The 16,394-nt window shown below is 40.4% G+C and overlaps 1 long non-coding RNA gene across 1 annotated transcript in view; it reads right to left on the bottom strand.

Annotated features, from left to right (window-relative positions):
- Positions 1-16,394, bottom strand: part of LOC134401384 (uncharacterized) — a 126,111-nt gene that overhangs the window by 29,150 nt on the left and 80,567 nt on the right. The window contains exon 2 of the long non-coding RNA XR_010025649.1: positions 3,690-3,841. This is a non-coding gene — a long non-coding RNA (uncharacterized LOC134401384). The remainder of the gene's footprint in view (positions 1-3,689; positions 3,842-16,394) is intronic.

Genomic DNA, 16,394 nt, shown 5'->3' with positions numbered 1-16,394 from the left:
CATGTAGCTGAGCCTTTTTTTTTTACTCAGGGGTAACATGTGTGGCTCTGATTTGGATTGGGACCTGCATGCACCAGGCAAGGAGGATTAAATCTTGCTTACTCCACCTATTGGCCTTTGAAATTCTCCCTCCTCCCCAGGCATGGGGATTAAATAAAAAGCCCCCAATGGAAGTTTTTTTCTTCATTCTTTTCAATTCTAGTGTGTGCTTGTGTACATTTTGGAAAGCAAATGGATTGGACAGAAAGGTTTAATCCTCCCCTTCTGGTGCATTCTGTTCTCAATCCCAATTGGGGTCGTATCTGCTTACTCTCAAGTAAAAATAGAGAATAGCCTCAGTTACACGCTGCCCAATTAACAGAACATGTGATGTGACCTTAAGGTAGCCTCAGAAGGGTTCCTTGAGCCTTAAATAGAGGTTTTGATAACAAGTATCTCAAAAATACTTGGTTTAATTTGTTTATATTTAGTGTTTTATACTGTATGTTTTTATCTGTACGCCGCTCTGAGATCTTAATGATATAGGGCGGGTTATAAATGTTTTAAATAAATAAAATAAATAAATAAATATAATTTTAGAATAAATTGGGATTTTAGGTAGGGTAAGGTTTGCATAATAAATGATAATACATGTCCCTAGGAGGAACAGTAAGGTACAAATGTGATTAATAAACCAATCAATCAATAAATAAAAATATTAGTATTACAGTAACATTCTGTGGTCCCTTGCAGGCTGTCCCAACAGCTATAGGGTATTGTGGACCTCCACCATGGATGACAGTGGAGCTTTCTGTCATGGCTGCCATAAGCAGGGGCAAAAAGAGGGCATTTAGTGGTCAAGTCAGGGGTGTATCTTGGAGGCTTTGGATCCACTGGATCCAGAGGCCCCCTCCACATTCCATGGACATGTCCCCAGAATGGTATGTATGTGTGGGATCTGCCCTGGAGGTGGAGCTGGCATAGGAAATATCTTTCCCATTGAAGGCACTGGTGCTAGATATTTGGGGGGGGGGAGGAAGAAAAAAAGGGCAGGAATGGAATGAAAAGGGTGCTTCTCCCTTTCCTTTCTCCCAGCTGGTGCAAACCCTGCAGGGCTTTAGATATGGCATTCTTTCACCATGGATTTCCCCTCTCCTGCCACCATAGCGTTGTTCTGCCCATTAGAAATGTGAATACCCCAGAAACATTAAGGGTGAAAAGTCTCTCCCTCTCAACCCCGTTGCCTTATTAAAGAAAAATTTGAAATGTTCCAAAAACCATTTGCTCACAAAAGAAAATATGAAATAGTTTTACTTAGGGTGACCATATGAAAAGGAGGACAGGGCTTCTGTATCTTTAACAGTTGCCTAGAAAAGGGAATTTCAGCAGGTGCCATTTGTATATATGGAGAACCTGGTGAAATTCCCTCTTCATCACAACAGTTAAAGTGCAGGAGCTATACTAGAGTGACCAGATTTAAAAGAGGGCAGGGCACCTGCAGCTTTAACTGTTGTGATGAAGAGGAAATTTCACCAGGTTCTCCATATCTATAAATGACCCCTGCTGAAATTCCCTTTTCTATGCAACTGTTAAAGATGCAGGAGTACATGAATTCACTACTCAAGATTCATATGGTCACCCTAATTTTACTATGTGTTTAGCACTGTCACTGCTGCCCTTAAGACCTCCATAATTCTTTCAATATTTATACCATAAGGTGTGTGCTTTCCTTATGTTTCTTCATTTGCATTACATTCTTCATAGAAACCATAGTAAGAATCTCCTCTTTGATGGAGGCACAGAGGACAGGTTGGTTAGGTTATTCCTGTGGGAACACACTCTTTCTGGAACTCTCTCCTCAGAAAAGGTCAGACGGCTAACTTCTTTGCATTTTTCAGAAGATTGGCCCAAATCTTCTATTTTTTAGGAGGACCTTTGGATTGCTGGAGTGGATAGTGTAGCCTGTCTTTTTTAATCTGCTTCGCTATTTCATCAAGTATATTATTGAGGTGTATGTTTGTAATCTGTTTTTAAACAATTAAACTGTGTTTATTTTTATGTTGATATTATGTTTTTTTTTGTTTTTTACTGGAACTAAGAGACTCACCAAGCGGAGCCAGGTGCAAAATAGTAGCTTAGGTAGAAGGACACTCACTAGGAATTAAGGAATGAGGTGCCTCTGGATACATTATCATACTAGGAATTTGTGATCAGGACCAGTCCTTGATTTTGCTCTAAGCATTCTTTTTCAGCAACCTAACTTGGCTGCGGTGCCAGTGGGTGGGGGAGCTTTTGAGTTATTGCTATTGTGAGACAATTGGGAGTCTGAAACCCCATATACTACAAATCACCCAGATATCCACCTTCCAGATCTACCTTCTTCCCACCCCTGGTATAAGCCAGAGTGAGAACTTTTTTATTAAATATTCAGGGGTACACACACACACACACACACACACACACACACATATTTTGTGAACCGCCCAGAGAGCTCCGGCTATTGGGCGGTATAGAAATGTAATAAATGAATATATATATATATATATATATATATATATATATATATATATATTACAGGACTTTCCTGGTTTCGGCTTCCAGCAGCAGCAGCAGCAGCACCGTTCTCCCACCCCCCAAAAACCCCTGAGTCTGGCATTTGGGAAACCCTCCAGAACTGCACAGTATGTGGCACAGAGGGTGTAGCAAGAAGGGGAAACAGGGAAAAAATGGCAGCCTCCCTTGCATGGATGCCATTCCACTTATACAGGGCACCATTGGATTTAAACTTTTGTATAAAACGTAGGCATAGCTAACTGTTCCTATATATAGCCTCCCAGCATAGCATAGCCTTTGTACCAAGCAACCATTGATTCTTCTTATCAGCCTCAAATCCCTACAACTGCAATGTAGATGACACTGGGGCATGCACATAGTCATGTGAAATAACTGAGGCCCTTTCTACGCCTAAGGATTATCCCAGGCAAATGGAGGGCTCATCCCTGCCTGCTCCCAGGATCCCCTGTGTGTCATTTGGATGCACAGGGATGATCCCGGGATGATCCCAGGGTAAAAGGCAGGTGTAGAAATGGCCTGAGAAACTGGTTTCGATCCATATATTTATATTTCAGAACTTAATGTAAGTTATCATAACACAGGACTTTCAATTCTGGCATTAGTGATCCTTCAGATACTGATTATATTTTAAAAATGTAATCCACCTTTATCTTTTCAAATGTTTGTGTTTACCCTATTAAAACAAAGTTGTGTGATTCTATATGCTCCAGCTAAAAGCAAAATATTACCTATTTTGCATATAATTTCTGAACCCAAAATATATTTTGAAGTGATAATTTATGATAAAATAACACTTAAATATTTCAATTTCCTCTATAAATTCTCATTTTTTCCAGGAAAGATTGGCATTTTTGAAAGTGTCTTTCAAATATAAATTTTACACTTCTGTTCTTAAAGCTTGTAGACTGTTTCAGGATGCATTCCTGTGCACATGTGGGATCTACATCTCAATAAACACACATAGGATTAGAATTCAAGAAACACAAACTGTTTTAGCAGCTTCTTCAGGCTCTTACATGAAAAATTAATAAATACATTTATTTCTGGGCGACTGACTGAATTTTAGCAAATTGTTTCCAGGAAAAAGGCGGGATTCAGAGCATGTTATGCCAGACAAAAATAGCATTGTATCATACCTTTCTGTTTCTTTTACTGATGTCACTCTGTTGGCCTTTTCTCTATGCTCCTGTCACTTACTGCTGCAGTTGGGGTTATAGTTAGATACTTCATTCGACAGCTTCTCTGGCAGGAGCATCAGCAATTCTTTCTTTTTATCATCACACCATAGCTTTAACCAAGAAGAGAAAGAAAGGGGGAAAAGAGTATTTCATTTGTAATTTAAGACTCCCATCATCTCTCAGGCAGGAAGCATCATCTTAAACCTACAAAAGAATTTTTAATCTGAAGGTTTTGCCTCCTTTTCCCCTGGAGCGCTAAGCACTGAATGGCTACAGCAACAGGCAAGGTATACAGAAGCCATTCATGAGGAAGACGCTGATTTGAACACAAGCCACTTGGGTGGACAGTGAGAACAATAGGATACCGTTTTATTATGCCAAGTTGGTTGGAAATGAATAATGCATGTGTGGGGATAACGGCTACTTCATTTTGACATGAAAAAGATGCCCCAATAATTCTCAATTCAAGCCTGCAATTCCAGTGGAAATAACTTATACATTGATCACTACGAGAACGCAATAGTAAACATTGAAGTGGAAACTAAGCAGTAGTTTGTTCCGCTGTCCGTGAAAGAGAAAATAGCCCATGCAATAGGGGAGGGTCTGATGCAACAGAGGCAGAGGTTTCCTATGCCTTAATAATTGTGCAGGGGAGGGAATTTTGGAACATGTATCTTCTCCCGCCCTTCCAGAGAATCTGCACAACTATCTGAACAGAAGGGGAACTAAGCTCTGCGTGACATTTGGTCAAGCTTTTCATAGATAAAAATGTATCTGCACACATGACGCAGTTTGGATCCGAAACAAATATGCACTTGCTCCTGTGCCCATGGTTTCTCTTAAATTCAGCCAGCCTGCTTCACTTACTGTGCAATCCTATCCATGTCTACTCAGAAGTAAGTCCCAGTTGCGTTCCCAGGTAAGCGTCCATACTATCACAGCTGAACTGTCCTTTCAAAGTATCGTTAATTAAGTAATGTCCCTGAGAAATCTCTCATTGACAGCAGCATGGAACTGGTTTATTAAGTTTCTCCTCGACCCCAGGCGCTGAAAGCTTAAGAAAACTAGGGGGGGAATCTACACTACTGCTTTAAAGCGCTTTATAACAGTTTTGACAACTGTTGGGGCCCAGGACACACTGCATATACAGGTTTCAAAATGTTTTCAAAGCGCTTTAAAGCGCTTTAAAAGCAGTAGTGTAGATCCCCCCTAGTTAAGCAACACCAAACTTATTTCAGCTGGGTTCCTTCTTACATTTTTGGAACTGGCTAACAACATTCCTTGCTCACTTCTACTCAGCTGAAATGGTGTTTTGGTGGTTTTCCTTTTGCACAAGTAGACCAAAGGGCAGTCAGAGGGCAGTATCATTGGTAGGTTTCCTCCCACTTAAATATCTTGTTTATAGGAAGAGAGGGTAGACAATAATGTAAAAGGCTGTACCATTTTAAAATCTCCCCTCCCCAAAACTGCGCAAGATTGCAATGCTTATCATTCTAAACAAGGTGCCTGATTGAAGTTTCACTTGTCACTTCGACAGCCATTGGAGGAGGTCACCGTTTCCTACGGCGGTAGATTCTGTTTGTTAGTTTTCAGTTCACATCACTGCTTTCTCTTTGAAATGTATGTTATTAGCACAGTGGGGGCCCGTTACTTGTTTGTCATGAACCTAATGCTGACATCTTTTCCTAACAACTGTTTTTGGGATGTCATATGGCTAGAACAATTGTCAAACTTGTTAAACAAGGGGGGGAAAAAAACTAAGAGAAATTCAGGCAGAAGCAGAACAAACCAAGAATTTAATGTGATTTCATTGGCAAAAGCTTCCTCCCCTCTTTTGCTCACAAGCGGAGTGTGGAGGGGGGGGGAAGCTTTAAAGGAAAAAGCTACCCTTGTCATCACACTTTTAAAAAGCACTTGCATGCCAATTTAAAAAGAACTGCTACTTCAGCGATTTCTTAAATAACCTGTTCTTTTCTTCATAATCATCCAATATATTTCCTTCACCTTTTGACTATTTCAAGGCTTTTTAATAAAGTAAAATACTCGGGTTTTGCCAGAATTATATTTTAGAAAGCTTCTCAGAAATATATTATCCTTACATACTTTTTAAAAGATTGAATTAATGTGGAATCCTGATTTGCTGAAAAAAAGGGACCCTGCCCTTAACCTGTACCCTGCCTCCAAACACACTTTTCTTCTATTCACTCTCCCAAATTAATCTTAGAGTAACCTTTATCAGTAGTAACAGAATCACCGAGATAGCTATAAATCACATATAAAAGCATTGTAGTAATCTATGGAAATAAGTACACAAAACAGATTTGACCCTCTTCTCACCAGTTCACAATTTGTGCTCATTTCTTCAATTTTAGTCCTCACTTGATAGCTTTTATTCTGTACTTTTTAAGGTTCTTCTTCTTTTTCTTCTCTCTCTCTTTTTCCCATTAGGATTCGAATGGGCTGGTTCTTTAGCCAATATGTCGGTACATGCCTGAATACACTTGTAGAAAAGCTGCTTCGCCTTTTGTTTGGGTCCTGTATGGGTGAGCGTCCTTCCACGCCAATAGGCAATGGCTTGCCTCACAGTGGGAACTTTCCAATAATTGCCAGAACAAATTAAACTGGAGCTTATCTGTTCCCTTCCCCTTTCAGTTGGAAAATGGAGGGAGCTGAAGAACAAGACCAATTTTAACTGGTGACAATATAGCGTAGAAATAGATTGGATACAGCTAGTGCAAAGTCATGTTATGGACATGCTGCTTTTCATGGGTGAAATGGGTATTGCATCACCATTGCACTGAAACCATCTCTGCAATCTGATGAAAGGATGCCAAAGTGTTCTTGTAGGCTAAGAATCCATCCATTCAAAATTGTGGAAGGCCGTCGCTAAGGATTTACTCGTTTCATGCAACATGTGACCTCAAGCAGGGCACTTAATGGCTTGGCAAATCCATTTTTTTTTTTTACGATGGGAAAATAACAGCACGAAGACCACAGAGGGCCAGATTTTGAAACGTTTATGCTAATATTAGAAATGAGGAATGTTAGACATTCATATAGGCATTTGGGTGCTGTAGGCAAAAGCAACAGTGCTGTATCCCCATGAACAAAAGTCATTTGATACTTCTGTAGTGGTTACTGATGAGTCCTTTATCCGTCTTTTCTGTTCTCACACACAGCATTTTCCTTCTCAAGGAGAACCAATGGCATCATGTGAAGTTATCCAAGTTTTTTTTTCTATCAGTCCTTGCCACCCAGGAAGTAGCATTTACTTCTCTTTTGAGGATGGCACTTCCAACCTTATTCATTTAAGCACTCTATTAGTCACACAAACAATGGCATGACCCCATCTCTCCCCCCCCCCACTCAAGGGACTAAGCATATCAGGATATTCAATTGCCACCCTCTCAGAATGGATCTCTCCTCTACATGCTTTCCCCTAGACACTGAAAGCAATTTTTCACACCATTGCTTTCTAGACAGATGGATAAGGTAATGGTGAATTGCTTACTTTGGTAACAATCTTGTGAATAAGTAGTTCAGGACTTGACAAATATATTCTTCTTTAAAGAGAAATGTATATTTTCTCCTGTAGTGTCTACTATAATCACAACCACTTTATAGAAAACTTGGGTGTAGCCACATCTGAAATATTATGCACAGTTCTGGTCCATCTAGTGCTGGGGGAAAGTATAGAAAAGGGCAGCTGAAGTGATCAAGGTGGGTTGGAGCATCTTCTCAAGGAGAAACAAAAAGAAAGCACTGGTAGCTTCTTAGTTTAGAAAGCGTAGGGACCAGAATCAGGACTGGAACTATAGTATGGGGCTTCAATCTTTTATCTTTCACTTTCTGATCCAAATAAGGCCTCCGTGCTTGCAATTTGCATAGGAAAAAAGTCCCCCATTGAAGATAATGGAGTGTGTGTGTGTCCCCACCCATTACACTAGATACCGAAGTACACTAGATACTGGCAACTGCCACCCCAGCTGATGTCCCTTGCCTCAACAGGAACAAAGCTCTGCACTTTTTTGTTTTTTGCTTTACATAGCACTAGAGTTTTGTGGAGGGCAGGGCAAGCTCCCAGAGAGGATGATATATTAGAGAAATATTGCTGCATATGGTGTTACAACACCATTTCGCAAATGTATTCACATCCATTACTGAGCTGTGATATAGACAAACGTGCTTGTCCTTTAGCAACAGGCTTTTCCAGAGTAGGACTACTTGGTGTGAAGTGTCTTATTAAGCATTAATAAGAGTTAACAGGAACTGGAGCTAGTATGGTGAGTGTTACAGTAACAAGTATTAATCACTTTCCGAATAGCTGTACCATGTTTAGAACCAAAAAGTCTTCCAAGAAATGCAGTGACTCTGATGGAGCTTTATATTACGCTCTTATATTAAAGACATGATAACGAGAAGGGGAGAAACACACGTACACCCTCCCCCAGATGTGGCTGAGTTTTTGTTCAATTTCTGCATGCTGAAATTCCTGTAACCATTAATTTGTGTCTGAAAACCAAGAACAACTAGAACGAAGTAGCAGCATAGATATTGAGCCAAAAATTAATCAATTAAGACCTAATTACTTTTATTGTGAAATGTTCTTGGAATCTTTTGCAGAAAACAATACAATATATATTCTGCACAGCTTTCTCCATGTTTTTTTAAACAATATATTTTCTTGCAAGTAATATAGAATACTAAGACCAAAATCCAGAGAAAATTAATTTCACTTACACTGCAATCCCATACATGTCTTTTTGGAAGTCCCTTTACATGGGCTTAATCCCAGGTAAGTGTGTATAGGATTGCAGCCTTATATACCTTTGATGTTAATGAGATTTAAGTTAACTGTGAAACCCATGGATTTCAATGGAGTCCTTTGAATTGAAGCAGTAGTCACCAGGAAATACCCCTAGAACTTGTTTTGAGTACCTCTGCTCAGCCTGGCAATGTTAAGTAATAATTAGGAACAGAATGACTTTCGGCATGTTCAGGATCAACTTCTCTAGCTATAGAATAACCAAACCCATACTTCATACATCTGAATTGGGGGTGGGGGTGGTTTCAGTTTCTAAGGTCAAAAGGTATGGCTTCATATACTACAATGAGATAAATTCCATGAATTCATATTCTCAATTTAGAAATCAAGATCTTCCCAGTTCTATATGATCTATAAGATCCATGTTCCCAGATTCTAGGGATCCATGGATCCCTATGATCCATATTCCCAGATCCATATGATCCATGTCTTGTAGTGGTACTGATCTATCATAAAAAGTAACTTGTGTGGACAGCACTTAATTGGGTCCAGCTGGTGAAGGGCTGAGAATGAATGGACACTCAGGCATAGCTGGAATAATAAATTGACCACAACTTTTGATTGACATGAATAGGCTTGGCAGCAGCATAGGGTGTGGATCTTGTAATCAGCTAGCCTGCCTGCTAACCCATTCCTCTGGCCTGCATGCCAGGAACACTGGTGGTGGTTGGAAGGGCCAGGGGCACCCCACAATGCAGACCGCTAGTGTGAACCTCTTGCCACACCCTGGACGTGGCCAGCTCGCAGCCCCCATGCTGGTCTAGTCTTGGTGCGATGTCCCTGGGATCCCTTATGGGAATCCTCACCGTGGGATATCAGGATGCCCAATCCTGCTCCCCCTCACCAATGGATCCAGCCCAAAATGAAGCATCCACAAAGAATTCATTGATAGTCCAGATCAACTTATTTACAATGGAATTAATCTTGCAATGGGGAAGGCAACCCCTACCCCCTGCATAGTCTTTGCCAATTGGTGTGCAAGTAAAATTCCTTCCCAGCCCCATTAACTGGCAGCTACTTCTGCTACCGCAAGACATCTTACTTCTGGGAGTGGGTGGGGAAGTCAGCAACCACAATCCTGGAGCTGCATGGGAGGTCTGCCTTTGGGAGCCTCAAGTTGAACTGGAGGCAGCAAAATGGAGTGATCACACTCTGCTGGGCCCGCGTCTTTGGCCCCACTCCACCATTGCGCTGATTGAATCAGCAGTCCCCTCCTGGGAAGGAGATGCTGCTGGGGGGGGGGCTGTGCTGCTGCGGGGGCTATGCAGCTGCACTTTACCAGCCTTCCTCGTTTTGCTGCTGGCCTGCTTGTCCCCACAATTTGTCACTCCCCATTAAGGGCGGAGCTCAGCTTGTCATGGCACTGAAATATATTCTAGTTAGAGATCTTGAAGTTGCCAATTCAAGCCTCACCTCAGCCATGAACTAACTTGCCTTAGCCATAAAATAGACCCAAGACATTTTGCTGCCTGAGGTGGAGGACGAGATGGCACCCTCTCCCCCATCACACGTACAAAAACAAACGGAACTTTTGGTTCCGGATCCTCCACTGCATCTGAGGTCAGTAGGCTAGCTTAGGGGTCATAGAGAAGATTGCATGCCACATGCAGCTCTGACTTCCAACGCCTCACTGTTCTGCATAGTGCCTGTTGTTTGCCTGCTCAAACAAATGCTGCAATGCAGAAGTGGCACGCCAGTGTCCATTACACGAGCAGAGCAACTCAAGTGGACATGCGTTGCTTGCTTGTGTGCATGGCAGGGCTCAGGTTGGGTACTTCTCTGCCTGTTCACTCAGTCATGGGCCTTTCCCAATGGCATCAAGTGAAACAGTCAGCCAGCCAAACCATTATACTTTCAGACTCAGCCTATCACACCACCCCAATTTGCATAATAATAATAATAATAATAATAATAATAATAATAATAATAATAATAATAATAATGGTCTATCTGATAGAGGTTTGGTAAAGATTAATGAGAGAATGTATATGATTCATTCTGAACATTTGGAATATATATAATATTATTACAGCACAATCCTATACATGTCTACTCAAAAGTAAGTCCCACGGAGTTTAATGGTGCTTACTCCTAAGTCTGTCTGTAGAGGATTGCAGTCTTAGGCCTTAGCTAGACCTAAGGATTATCCCAGGCAAATGGAGGGGTTGTCCCTGCCTGCTCCAGTATCCCCTGTGTGTCATTTGGATGTACAGATGATCCCGGGATATAGGCCTGGTCTAGCCACGGCCTTAGTTAGGTTAACAGGAAACCTGGGCATTCCCTTTTGACATGGGAAGTATGGAAACTGAAGCCCATGTATTACTCCATTGTCCTAATTTACTGTGACCTCCGCAAAGATCTTATTACCCCAATTCTCTTTAAAAAACCAGGGAGATCTGAAGCATTTTATTTTAAATACCTATTATCAGATAGGAACCCCCTGATTACACACAATGTAGCATGATTCTGTGCATCTGCTATCACCTGCAGAAAAATTATAATAAATCAAGTATAGTAAGCGTTTGTAGAGGTACCAATACTATTACGTTTATGACATCTTGTGTTTCAGATACATGACTCTTGTTCCCCTGTCTTTAACTGGATTGCTTTCATTATAGTTGCAACTGTAGTTATTTTAACTTGTTGGTTAGCGACTCTTGACTCCTTGTTCTTAATTTGGCTTGCTTTTATAATTACTGTATCACGCTTTTATAATTACTGTATTTCTAGCTATTTTAATCTGGTCTATGACTGTAATAAATTTGATTTGAATTCGACTGATATATAACACAAGTAAATTTCTCTTCCGTAATAATATAGATTTAAAATAATATAGATTTAAAATAATATCCAAAGTGGCTTGCAAATATGAACAACAATCTATAGCACAATCAGTACATAAACACTTTATTTTCTTAAAACAGCAATCAGTAAAACTCAGATATAATCACAACCAAAACTGCAACAATAAAAACTATAAAACCATTAAAAATTTCACTGAGCAGAAAGACATGTTGTGTCTCCTAACAGAAGGTGGGTTGGAGTTTCCAATTAGGGAAGGGCATTCGGCAAATAGGGTGCCACTATGAACAAGGCCTTTTTACTGGCTGCCACCTGAGTTTTGACAGAGGTACCAAGAGGTGCAATCTATTATCCTATTCTGTATTTTTTTCACCTTATTCTGCAGCATGTGTAGACCAGGACCAGGATGTGTAGGAAACAGTATTGCTCAATGGCATTTTGTGGGCCATAAGCAGTGTATTCACGAAGTTCTGATAATAGCACTGGACAAATTTCATCATGAAATGTAGCCTGTTTAGGGTCACATAAATCAAACTGCAGTGAGGGAAGAAGAGGAGGAAAGAGGACCTTCATCAGCTCTGCTGAGAAGCCAGGCTTCTTCCTCCTTCAACTGTCACCTGGAAGTAGCCACTCCATCAGGGAGGAAGGGAAGAAAAGCAGGGCCCCCTCCATTGGCCCAGCTGAGGTATGAGCAACTTTTGACTTTTCCTCTCCTTGAGCAGTTTTCTATTCCAGCTGGACATTAAGAACTTTGTAACAAAGAATTAGTGCCTACATTTGTATTTTTCCTCTTCCCTCCCAATCCCTTTTGTTTTTCTGCCATGTCTTTTTAGTTTGTGAACCTGAGGGCAGGATTGTCTTGTTTATTTATTGTCATGTAAGTCAATCTGAGAGCCTTTTTTTATTATTTTGCTGAATGGATGAGTAAAAATTCTTTAACTAACCAACTAACTAACTAGCTAGGCTTTGTTCATTCTTCATGAAGATATGTGAGAGGTTTGTTGTGAGTGGCAGCCTCTCCTTCATGTGAGCATTCGACAATAGGAAATTGTACAAGGACCAGATTTTCCTTTTCATTATCATTTACAATCCCACGAGGACACTCATTTTGACATCTCTATCAAATCTCATACCGGATGAAAAATAATGAAATGAAACTCAAACACTGGTGAGGAAAGTACTCTGAAGAGAGAAATAGATCACATTAATTAAACTACTAGAATTTGAGCCTGGCCACTGCAATTTTGCAATTTGTACAGTACTCGTAAGAATCTTTAATGTAATAATAACAATAATAAGCACTATTATGTTATTAAGTATTTTTTATCTAGCTACCAATTTACACTTTTTAAATTACATGTTTCATTTAACTGATGGTTGAGAAATTTATAATATATGCAATATATAATCTATTGGGGGAATTCTTTTCCCAGGCAGGGAAGTAAAATATCTCTGCATTGATTTAAAATAGGAAGTAATAAAAAACCTGACCGCTGGTATAAAATGTTAACTAAGGGTTCAATCCTATGCATGCTTACACAGAAAGAAGTCCTACAACTCACAGCATGCCCCAGCTAGCCATTTCCCTCTATTAAATGGGAAAATAAAAGGGAAAAAAATGGTTGGTCCAACTAAGTCCTTCCACAGATTGAACTGCTGGATTCAGCCTGAGTTGTGCTTCTAGGGCAGCCTTCCTCAACCTGGGGCACTCCAGATGTGTTGGACTGCATCTGGAGCGCCCTAGGTTGAGGAAGGCTGTTCTAGGGGCTTCTGGCCTGAGGAGAGAAAGGGTGTAGCAGAAAGCCTTTGCTTGAATAAAACGTGTAAGTTTGTTTGGAAGGCAGAGACTGTGAGGTGCAGTCCACCAACTTTGAAACAGAGTCGGCAATTTTCTCATCTCCTTGCAGTTGCCTGTGCACCATACAAATCTGCCCCAAAGGAAGGGAGAATCTTCTGGAGCAGTATTTGAAGGTACATGGGGGGCGGGGAGGGGGTGCAGGAGGGAAGGACGGGCATTGAAATTGCCCATCAACAGTTAGAATGCGGACAGCAGACTGAGCCAACTTACACAGTCTTCCTATGGTGAAATGTATTGTATCTATTGAAATTGTAGTAATTATTTCTAAATTAAGGGGGTTGTTGAGGAATCATCTTTCTATTTTTTTTTTTAAAAAAACAGCACTTCGAGGAGCCTGGCAGTTCTTCCTGAATGCCTATTGGAGATCATTTGACCTCTCTTTCCCCAACAGACATCCAGTAGAAACTCCTGGGCTCCTGCAAGTGCCAGGGGCATTTTAAACTTTTAAAAATAATAATAATTGAAAGAAGACCCTTCAACAACTGCCAACACTTAAAAAGTTATGTGGGAAACCTGTCCTGCTCCCCAAGGAGAATAATTCTTTGAAATTCTCACCTCTCCCAGCCTCTTTCACCAGAGTTTTTTTTTTCTTCCACCCCCCACGAAATGCCAAAAATAGAATGGTTGAAATATTTGGCACAGGACTAGTAGAAAAGCTCTGGGACTAACACCTTTTTCCTATGGTTATAAAAAGTCTTCTAATAAGTACCATGCCAGCCCTGATTCTATGTCAAAAGTTTGGACACAGCATGATATATCATCTAGTAGAGCATAAACATCTTCCTAATAGCACATTGGTCTGGTTCACACAAACCCTTGGTTGTTGTTGTGGGCTGTTTCACCCTCCAAGAAGCCATGTTGCCTGGGTTTGGATGACATGGCAAGCTGTGTCTGAGTGGGTGATTAGGCAAATGGTGCCCAGCAGGCATGAGGATTAAACAAGCAATGTGCCTTTCTTTTACACATGGTGATCATGCAAACCGGTTCACTATCAGTACTCTGTGCCTTATGCTTTCACAGTCTTGGATCTGTAACAATGTTTTGGCCATAATTTAAACTATCTCAATGAACTAGAGTTTAGTTGCTTATCACTCTAGCTTTGCAATTTTGTATGAGCTTGATGAAAACATCTGCTTGCTGCCAGTAAAAGTCTCCCCCACAATGATTTCAGCAGGCTCTGCTGGGAAATGTCCATAAAAAATGTATTTATTGTATTTATATCCTGCCTTTCCTCCAAAGAGCTCAGGTTGACATACATGGCCATATCCTTGCCACAGATTTTATCCTCACAACAACCTTGCGAAGTAAGTTAGGCTGAGAGACAGTACCCAGCCTACCTAGTATGAGCTGTTTTACCTTAAGTAACCTGGGATGAAAAGGATATTGAATTCTGCTTGTAAACTGAGACAGGGCTAACATACGGTTATACATATGGACAACATAGGGTGACCATATGAAAATGGAGACAGGCTCCTGAATCTTTAACAGTTTTATAGAAAAGAGAATTTCAGCAGGTGTCATTTGTATACATGTAGCACCTGGTGAACTTCCCTCTTCAGCACAACAATTAAAGCTGCAGGAGCTATACTAGAGTGAACAGATATAAAAGAGGGCTATTTGTTGTCTGTGGTCACTGAAAAGCTATTACCCTTGACTTGCAACTGGAGGGGAGTGACATACATTTAATTCTCTACTCCTGGAAATTTTTCAGTCAGCCCCTATTTTGCAGTTATTTTTCTGACTGTGGAGCAGCCGTGTGACTGGCCATTGAAGAAGACTTCCGAGTCGAAACGCGTCTGGCCAAGCCAATCAAGCTTGTGAAGCACTTTTTTTACTGTATTTTTAAATGTGTAATGTACTGTGTATTGTAAGTGTTTTATAGTTTTGATTGTATACTTCATCTTATTTTACTATAAAATTTTGTTGAAATTTATCACCTTAACCTTTTTTGGTTTTCTAGTATACTGTTTGTGGTGAAGGACAACACCTGCTTTTTGTGCAATAGCAGCTGGGGACAATGGTGGTGAGAAGGTAGACTCACTGAGGGAGGGAGGCCATTGAGGATGTCTTGCCCAAGGGTCCTCAAAAATCTGCACGTAGCATTGAATTGAAGTACCATGAGATATCAAGCCATGACTGCCTGCCAAATCCTGATGGGTGTAACACAGAATAGTTTGGTTTCCAATGAAAGAGGTCAAAGGGCAAGATTGGAAAATCTTGACCTGGTGGTCCATATGCATACAAGAGCACCCTTTCTTCCTCCTCTGCTCCACCAGCAAGCCTATACTACTTCCAATGTACCTAGCCATCCCTGCACAACTATAGTGTTCAAAAAAGCCTACACACCTAAAATCCTATGTGCATAAATCTATTTTGTAGAGCTGATTTCTCAAATACCACTTTATGATCATGACCTACACACATTAAATTTTGTGTGTGTAGGCTAAATGGGCAGGCATGTCTTTATTTATTTAAACACCAACTGCAACATTCAAAGATGATAACTTTAGAACTTATATATGTTGCACCACTACGATGGGAATTTTTTTTTTATGACATTCACTTGGGGAGAGTGAATGTCTAAACTGGCCTTCAGATTGTTCTGATGACGTTGTTACAAAATATTTCACTTATGACATCTTAAGAAAATATTGCATGCAGTTTAGTTACTCAGACAAAATACCAAAGAGGTATTCTCCTTTCTCCAGCCATAATCAGTCTAGAATCACCCCACTGACAAACAAACAAAAAGTTGCCTCTGGGAAAATTCTCTCTATGTCTCTCTCTCTCTCCCTCTCACACACACATGCACACTCATTCACACACACACACAGTACAGGGACTCTGCAGACATATAAGAGGAAACGTGTGATCACATCTTAAGCTTGTCAACACTTGAATGAAACCCTTTGACCTTGAAAAATTTGTTTTGACTTGTGAATCTCACACAGAAAGTGATTGTGTTTCTTAAGCAGCCTGCAAATAAGCTAATTACCCAAATGAGGCCTATGGTTTTGGATTATTTTTAAAATATCTCTAGAGAAACGCAGAACCCAAATGCAAATCATTTTCATTACCACATGATGAAAGAGTGATGATTTTTGAAAAGTAATACATGCTAGTTCAGTGCAAGGCTTGAAAGCTGATGCGAAGTTTGCTAAAAAATAAATAATAATGT

The sequence above is a fragment of the Elgaria multicarinata genome, chromosome 7 (genome assembly GCF_023053635.1).
Source record: "Elgaria multicarinata webbii isolate HBS135686 ecotype San Diego chromosome 7, rElgMul1.1.pri, whole genome shotgun sequence".
Taxonomy (NCBI): Eukaryota; Metazoa; Chordata; class Lepidosauria; order Squamata; family Anguidae; genus Elgaria; species Elgaria multicarinata.
Note: the sequence above shows the minus strand (reverse complement) of the source record. Positions and strands in the feature narration are given on the sequence as shown.